At 44.2% G+C, this 9,364-nt stretch overlaps 1 long non-coding RNA gene across 1 annotated transcript in view; it reads left to right on the forward strand.

Moving 5' to 3' along the window:
- LOC134758123 (uncharacterized) overlaps nucleotides 1-9,364 on the forward strand; it is a 30,208-nt gene that overhangs the window by 8,515 nt on the left and 12,329 nt on the right. Inside the window, exon 2 of the long non-coding RNA XR_010133026.1 lies at nucleotides 4,635-4,753. This is a non-coding gene — a long non-coding RNA (uncharacterized lncRNA). The remainder of the gene's footprint in view (nucleotides 1-4,634; nucleotides 4,754-9,364) is intronic.

Raw genomic sequence — 9,364 nt, forward strand, 5'->3', positions numbered from 1 at the left:
CCCCATTCTCTGCTGAGATTTTGGATGTCTAAAGGCACCATGTAAAGCAAAGTGCTCTCACTGATCCTAACACGCATAGCCACCCCTTTTGCTGTTTCTATGCATCTCTATCTTGGTTTCAGTGTGCTTTTGATTCCAATGGCTCAAAGAGTCTTCCAGCTTTGTCTGCGCTTTAGGATCCAAGGGAATATAGGCAGTGTCCAGGGGGGTCTATTTTTAAATGCATTCAGTAAGCATTTATTAACACCTTGTGAGGTGAGGCTCTGAGGCTATCGGCATGACTGAAACATGGTCCCCGCCCTCATGGATTCAGTCTGGGGAAGAGATAGTATTACCTTTATTTGTTTTCAGCCTTGAAACAATCAACACCTGCACCGTGCACTATGTCATTAGGGAACCCACTGCTCTGCTGTTAGAAGTAAACTCTCGGCTTTCCTTGTTTGACCCATGAGTTGTTTTGAAGGAATTTTTTAAAAATGTATAAACAAGTGGAATTTTTCCAGTTCCCTTTTTGTTGTTGATTTCTAACTTAATTGTACTGTTCTTAGAGAATGTGGTCTGTATGGCACCAATCCACTGAAGTTTTCTAAGGCTACTGTTGATCTTTCTTAATTATGCTTTTCTGTATTTAATTTTTAAACATTTATGCTGACTCAATTTAGAGAGATAATATGATAATTACTACCTCAGAGTCTAGAGCCAGATCTTGATTTTCCTCTCAGCTCTGCCAGTGACTGGCTGCATAAAATTGGGTGATGATCTCAGTCTCCACATCTGTAAAGTAAGAATAATAAAAGAGACGATTACAGTGGGTTCCGAAGAGGATCAAATAAGCTTATACTTGCACAGAATCAAAAACAGTTCTTGGCACATAGTGAGTGCTCAGTAAATGTTATTTAATATTATTTTTCTACTTGTATATTCCACTTATAGAACATTCTCAAAAAGACAAAATTATAGAGGTGGAGAACAGACCAGCGGTTGCCAGAGGTTAGAGATGAAGGGAGGGAAACAGGATGACGATAAAAGGGTAGCACAAATGGTCTTCGAGATGATGGAACTGCTGTATATCTTGATTGTGGTGGTGGCCATGTGAATCTACACATACAACAAAATTGCATACAAACACACACACACACATACGCACATACACATACACACGAGTGCATGTAAAACGAGGTAAGTCTGAATAAGGTCTGTGGATTATACCCACTGTGTCAACTTCCTGGCTTGGATATTGTGCTATCGTTAGGTAAGACCTTACCATTGAGGGAAACTTGCAGAAGGGTACACAGGACCTCTCTGCACTATTTTTTGTAACTTTTTGTGAGTCCATAATTATTTAAAAATTTAAAAAACTTTTAAATGCTCCTAGTATATGGTTAATGTCTAATAAATGTTATTTATTATGTTTTGTCATAGCTGTTTTTCAAGTTTGTATGTATATTTAACATATTTTAATTTTGAAATTAAATTCAGAACAATAGATACTATTTTAAAAAAGACAAAGTGTGTCTCAGCAAAGTTCCATATTGTTACATGTAGAGGAACTTTGAGCCCCTTGTGAGCTGAAAAATGGATTAGAATTTCTGATAACTAGTGTCTTTTTGTTAGCCCCTTTTGAATTGTGAAAATATCAGGAGGCATGAATAAGAAAACTCTAAGTCCCGAGTCCATGCATGTTGGTCTCCTGGATGCAGGAAAACTTGGGAACAATAGATGAGAAAGGGCTGGCCCCGAGCAATTAGAACTCTGCGGCCTCAACGAATGATTTATATTCCCGGAACACCCCTAGTGAGAGCAATCTCCTACCTCCATCACTCAGTTACTTTGACCAGAAAAGTCCTTGTCACTGTTTCCAAAAGGGGTCCTGAAGATTATCCTACATAGTCTTTGCATTTGCAATCAGAAGCTGAGGCTGAGGGACGGTAAGTTTCCTGACCAAGGCCAGTAGCTGGTCAACAGCAGAGCCTGGTCTTCAATCAAGGCGAAAGCTGTTTGCTCTGGGTCTCACTGTGGCAGGGCCCAGGACAGCAGGGATTTGATGCTGTCTCCCACCCACAACCACCCAGAGTCATTGAGTGTAATCAGGAGACCAGTGCTTAAGGGGCACCTCCTCAGGCCCTCAGCACTGAAGGGGAGCAGGGAGGAGATTGAGATGCACCCAGCCCACAGCCTAGGCACCAGCCGTCCAGGGACATGGGCCTACACTGTGATGCAGGTGGTGGGTGCCATGGCATGTCCCAGTGGCTTCCTCTCTGTCTACTCCCAGAATTTACAATTTTGACCCTAAGAGAATACCAACCCTAAAAGCCTAAATTTTCTCCTTACACTGTTGTGAGTTGAAAAAGCTGTGCTCAAGGGTACACAAATGTTACCAGTGGAGGGTGTCCAGGTTCTTGGCATTTTGAACAAAGAATTGGACAAAATGCACAAACAAAGCTATGAAAGAATAAAGCAAAGAGAGCATAGATTTATTGAAACGAAAGTATACTCCACAGAGTGGCAGTGGGCTTGAGCAAGCACCCCAAGAACGCTGGTTACAGAATTTTCTGGGCTTTAGATACCCTCTAGAAGCTTCCCGTTGATTACTTGGTTCACACCCTATGTAAATGAAGTAGTGGCTCACAACCAATCTGATTGGACATGGAAGGTGACCAATCAGAGGCTAACGTGAAATTACAAAGTTACACCCCTATGCAAGTGAAGACTAGGCCTACAATCAGTCTGATTGGTTGCAGGAGGGGACCAATCAGAGGTACTTTCATTTTTAATTTGCAAGGCAGAAAAGCAGGAGGGGTGGGGGGAGCAAGTTGCAAAGGGAGTAGCCTCGGATCCTTTTGTTACTTGGGTGTGGAGAGATGGGGTTTTCCTTTTTATTCAGTTCTAGGAAACCAGTGCAAATTGGCCTTAGGTTCTCTGTCTCCAGACCCTATTCTCCTGCCTCACAAAGATAGGTGTACCTTTTTGTTAATTCACCCACTGACACACAAAGTTACTGCCTGTGCTAGCTGAGTGTCTGACAGCAAGTCAGAAGGCAAATGGTCTGTTCTCGGCCCTCACCCACTAGCCAGATGTTCTTAGGCTCTCCTTTCCGAACCTCAGTTTTGTCACTTGCCAAATGGGATATCTTGCTTCCTTAACTGGCGAGATTGTGGTGAGGATTAAGTGAACCCTTGGAGATGAAAGCCTTTTGTGATTTGTAAAGTTTGTTATACTAGACACTAGATTAGTGTCATACCATAAATCCCTGCCTCTCTCCACAGTTCTACTAGGAATTGGCCTCTTTTGCCCAAGAATTGAGATGTAACCCCTTACCTTTTCGAGAAGAGCTAGAAATTCCTGATCCCCAAAGGAATGATTCAGAGTGGAACTTTACACACATTCAAGTAGATCTCCGAAAGAAAGATTTTGGGGCCAGAGTCCCTCAGTCAGTTCTGTTAAATGGCTATGCTGAGATGACGAAGAGAATTTAGAAAGAGAATAGGTACAAAGGCATAGGAGACCAACTCAAAAAATAGCACTGGCCCCGTTTATACCTTCCTGCTTCCCTGGAGCCAGAAAAAGTGGCACCTGCAGCCTTCACTGCTTGGTCTACCCTGCCACCTTGTGGCTATTTGCTAGAATGCACCAGTAGAACAGCCTCAGAGAAAGCAGGGACCAGCAGGAACCCTTAATCACGCACTCACTCCTTTACTCCGTCACTCAGCAAACCTGTACAGGTGCTCACAGTTGTTCAGGCTGAAGAAATTCACAGGCTGGAAGAAGAGAGGGACTGAAGGGAGGGTAAATGGAGAAAAGAGACTTGCTAGGCAGGGGTCTTGGTGTTTGCAAAGACACTGAAGCCTCACAGGTTTGGGAAATGGTGAGCTTCTCCATGTGACTGAAGAATAGGGTGCACCAGGTAGAAATGATGGGAGATAGATTATAGCCTCACTATTAGAAAATGATATGTATGAAACTGTAAGCCTCTGTACGTTAGGGGAAAAAAACACAAACAAAAAACAAAGAAAGACACAACTTGGTCCCTGGAGTGCAGGGCAATTCAGGTTACAGGTCACAGGTTACAGGTTACAACCCCCCGCAAATGGCCCCCAGACTTCCATGGCCCTGCTGTCCTGAGACTCCTAGGAGGAAACACACACTCTGAATCCCTCGCCATGATTAAAATCAGTTTCTAAATGGGGTAGGATCTTGTGTAATCTCAAGTTTGAAAGGGACCTTAGAGTCATTTAATCCAACCCTCCCTGCAAGCCAAGATTGCTGCCAACTCACCACACATCTTAAGCTTAAATCACCTTCAGTGGTGAGTTCAGATGCTCATCCAAAGCCCGTTTCATCTTTAGACACAGGAAATCCTTTATTCTATCAAGCTGAGTTCTTCCTGTTTATAATTCCTGTTCATTGATATAAGGTTCCCCCCGCCAGGGTTCTGTCAAAGAAGTAATCAGATACATGAATGTATATGAAGAAGGTAACCATTTAGTGGCAGCACTGAGGTTTCTGGAAATAGGAAATCATGGTAGTATTATTTCCAAGGAACTAATACTGGCATAGGCCTTGGGGGAGCTGTGTCCTAGTCCTTATAGAATTTCTTTGCTTAATGTCACTTGGCTTCCTTTCCTTTATGATAGAGTTGGATTCGATCAGAATTCTTACCACTGGTTCTAAGTCAGAATCATCTGGAGAGCAAGGAGCAGAATGTCTGAAAGCTCCCTATGGTACAGAACTGCTGGATGAGACCATCAGTGGGGTAAGCTCAAATACTCCATGATAATTCAAGACATGATTAACTATAATAGTCTCCAGTTCTTGTTAAGAGGTTTTTATCAAGCCCATGATGGTCTGGTATGTAAGTTCTTGGTGATTCCTATTTCTTAAAGACCTACCTAGATCTACAGCTTTCTCCCATCTGCATGATCAAAGTGTGTCATTCACAGAGCACAATTATTTTGTTCTGTCATGCTCTTTTGGACAGAGACCCACCAGTGACATAAAAGACAAAACTAGCTAGAGAAGAAAAAAGAGACGTATTGCCTGATCTTAGCCGAGTGCCATGACCTTCTTGTTCCCCATTCACCTCATCTGTAAAGAGGGAAGACAAACCCACTTCAGTGAGTTGTCATGAGGGTAATTGAGACCATGAGTGTAAAGCCTACTGGCAATGAGAAGGCTCTCCAAATCTCAATTCCCTGAGTCTCTGACAGCGAGAAGAAAGTGAAAACGAGAAGCTAGGGTGGTGCCTTTTCTGAGAGCATTTTTCCTCATCTTTCTTCCCATAAACAGCCTCTGTTGAATTGTATCATGTCCCCACAAAATTCATACGTTGAAGTCCTAACTTCTAGTACCTTAGAATGTGACCTTATTTGGAAACAGGGTCGTTGCAGATATAATTAGTTAAGTTGAGATCATTAGAGTAGGCCTTCATCTAACACAAGTGATGACCTCATAAAAAGGGAAGAACTTTGGATACAGAGACACAAACACAGAAACACCATGTGAAGATGAAAAGATTGAGGTGATGCTTCTACCAGCCAAAGAGTGCCAGATTGCCAGGAAATGACCAGAAGGTAGGAGAGAAGGCTGGAACAGATTCTTCCTTACAGCCCTCAAAAGAAACCAACAGTGCCAACACCTTGATCTCGGACTTCCAGCCTTCAGAACCATGAGGCAATAACATTCTATGGTTTAAGCCATTTCAGCTGGTGGTACTTTGTTTCAGCAGCCTTGGCAAACTAATTACACCGCTAGAGGTGACTCCTACTGGTGACATCAAAGGACAGCTCTGTCCAGATGGAAGGAGGCACTGAAGTTCCACAGAACAAATGGGTGACACATGAGAACCCTGAGAGAGCCTCTCCATGGGCCACCAGCTCAACATGGCTGTCCACCTTGTACTGCCGTGAATGGACAATTTGCCATTCTGAACATGCCCCTTCTCAAGATATGCAGAATCCATAGGAACGTCAGTTTTTTAGTATACCTTAAGTTCTGGGATACATATGCAGAGTGAGCAGCTTTGTTATATGGGTATACATGTGCCATGGTGGTTTGCTGCACCCACCAACCTATCATCTACATTAGGTATTTCTCCTAATGCTATCCCTCCCCGAGCCCCCAGCTCCCGACAGGACCCAGTGTGTGATGTTTCCCTCCCTGTGCCTATATGTTTTCATTGAGGAACATCATTTATTAGCCATAGTTTTATATATTTTGGTGTTTCCTTGTAATTTTCCTTCCATATATGTCTATGTTTTGTTTTGTGATTTTGACTACGAACCTTTGAGGGCTGGAACCACGTTACAAACCTTACTGGGAGTCAGGTGATGTTTGATAAGAATTCTTGGTGTGACCTTAAGCATGTCACCTTTCTTTTCAGGCCTGGTTTCCTTGCCTATGGAAGAATTATTATCACTAAGCTCTCTCCAGTTACAATATTCTGTGATCCCAACTCCATATGTATGTACATAACCAACCTGCCTTCTTGGGGTCCTAAAGGGAAAGAAAGACCCAGGAAACTCATCTCTTAGATATGTTGAGCAGCTGTCATCTGGGGTTAAATGAGTCAGCCTCATTTAATAAGGGGCTAGACCCCAAAGGTTTGGGAGCAATGTAGTACTCAGGAGCTGTAAACCCCACTAGGTCTCTTTCCTAGACTCCAAAGTCCTCCTGCCTGGGCATCTGTCTTTCTAGAAGGCCACTTTTTTGTGTTAATCTTTTTTCTTTTTTTCTCCCATGAATCATAGGGAATGAGAGAAGGCCACTTTCTTAGTGAGTGCTGAAGCTTTCTCTTCTTTGGAGGCAGGCCCTGGATGCTATATTTCATGTAATGGGCAGCTTTCCCATGGTAGGGCTGGGCTTCTGTGTACTGTTTTGAAGCTTCCTATCTCTGCTCTGGGATGGGAGGAACATTCACTTTCCAACTGGGTACAGTATTTTGGGTAAATGACATTTTGTTTCTTACCTTGGAGGGATTACAGCATGCCTTGGCCTCCACTACAGAGAAGCTTGGGCCTAGTCAAAGAAGTGTAAGGGTCCTTCTAATGGCAAACTCCCCAGAAGCATGGCTATCTGTGAAGCGTAAGGGTCCTTCTAATGGCAGACTCCCCAGAAGCACGGCTATCTGTGAAATGTAAGGGTCCTTCTAATGGCAGACTCCCCAGAAGCATGGGTATCTGTGAAGCGTAAGGGTCCTTCTAATGGCAGACTCCCCAGAAGCATGGCTATCTGTGTGTAAATTATGCTCCTTTGGTTCCAGGAAATAGACTCATACAAGCCAGTCCAAGTAACGGCAGTGGTGTAGAAATGAAGGCAGTGACCCCATTATACAGTGGTTATAAGAGGGATGGGTTATCCTAGAAATCTAAGACTAGAAACCCCCACACAATTATAAGCTTCATAGAACTAGATCCTGAAAGGTCACCCTAGTTCTGCAGACCTCATTCTGGAGCTTTGCCGTTAATGTGGCCCAACTACTCTTCAGGGGTCAGCTTTTCTCTGCTCCTATTCGTCATTCTAATTCTCTTAGTGCTTACCAATGCATGTCTCTGATAGAATACATGACAACTTATTATTATTATTAATTTTTTTTTTGAAACAGAGTCTCACTCTGTTGCCCAGGCTAGAGTGCAGTGGCACGATCTTGGCTCATTGTAACCTCCACCCCCTGGGTTCAAGCAATTCTCCTGCCTCAGCCTCCCTAGTAGCTGGGATTACAGGCATGCGCTACCAAGCCTAATTTTTGTATTTTTAGTAGAGACAGGGTTTCGCCATGTTGGCCAGGCTGGTCTCGAACTCCTGACCTCAAGTCATCCATCTGCCTCGGCCTCCCAAAGTGCTGGGATTACAGGGGTGAGCCACCGTGACCAGCCTTATTATTAATTATTACTATGAGTGAGACAGAGAGAGAAAATGGAAACCCAGATTTCAAAGAGAATAGCTCATTTCTCCAAGAAGCCTGAGGCCTAACAATTGGATTGAACTGATTAAAGTTCTAATGACAACCATTGTGCGAACTCAGCCTACCCGGACACCTTTAGCTGCGGGACCTTGGACTAGTTCCTGCCTCCATTTCCCCATGTCTAAAACGGAACATTTGCAACCAGGCATGGTGGTGTGCCCCTGTAGTTCCAGCTACTCTGGAGGCTGAGGCAGGAGGATTGCTTGAGCTCAGGAGTTCAAGTGAGCTATGACGGTGCCATTGCCGCACCCCAGCCTGAGTGACAGAGCAAGACTCCATCTCTAAGAAAAATAAAATAATAATAAATAAATAAATATTAAAAATTAAAATGGAACATTTGCCTCTGGTTTTCCTTCCCTTAGGGTTGTGTAAAGAGCAGGAGCCTGTTCTCCACTCTCCACCCCAGGCTCTGGGCGGCAATAGGAAAATGCCTTCACCCCTCCTGCCTCAATCCTTTCATGGGTCAGATGCAAGATTTGAGCTGGGTGATCTTACCACCCCATCCCTTCCAACTACTAAATAGCTCTGCATAATTCTAACCACCCCGCTTCTCTGGGATTACCCCTTACACATCCTCATCACACTGATCCTCAGAAACCTATCCTCTAAAAAATCCCACAGTGCAGAACATCACGCATATTCCATGTATGGGCGAAAAGCTGCATTTACATCTTGCTTTTTAGTAAACATTTTATATTCCCTTTGCCCTGGCTTATCTGCTTAGAGACTTTTCTTTTTAGTTATTATTGATTGTCAATTGGCTGCAGTTACTCACTCTTTGATCTTCCCTTTTGTTTAAATGGCCACCCACGCTATCTGCCCTCGCCCCTCCATCTCTCTATTAAACAGTAATGAAATGCAAACAAACTTGGAGGTACTCTGGGAGCAAAGGGACCCTGGGGCCAGCTTCCCTTAGGCCTGTGAATTGTCATTCCTGAAGCTGTCTGTTTTGTAAGTTCTCCTGCCAAGTTTCTATGGGAGCAGAGGGATCATTTTCTCCCTTTTCAAAGAGCAGGGTGAGTTGAGGCCTCGAGCTGGCAAGTCCTTTAAAGTCATTTTCAAAGGAAACCTGAGCTGAAAGGCCATGCAGCTGGCAGAGGGTGCTGTGCCTTTCTGAGGCTCTCTGTGGGGTGCTGGGTGGTCAGCTCCCATGGCTTCCCAGCACGTGCTCGGAGCCTGCTGCAAAGGCACTGCCAAGGGACACGGCTGCCCAACAAGTGGGCCCATGGCCCTGGGGACAGGCTCAACTCCACATGCTCTCCCCACTGCCACCCAGGAACAGGAAGGGGGGTGTGCAGGCTTCTCCTCTGGGCCAGTGACCAGAACCACACTTGTCCTCACTGTTCTCAGGTCAAACTTGATCCTTGGGGTTTTTTGAGGTAAAATAAAACTAGGTGCCAAAGT

This window comes from Gorilla gorilla, chromosome 2 (genome assembly GCF_029281585.2).
Source record: "Gorilla gorilla gorilla isolate KB3781 chromosome 2, NHGRI_mGorGor1-v2.1_pri, whole genome shotgun sequence".
Lineage (NCBI taxonomy): Eukaryota > Metazoa > Chordata > Mammalia > Primates > Hominidae > Gorilla > Gorilla gorilla.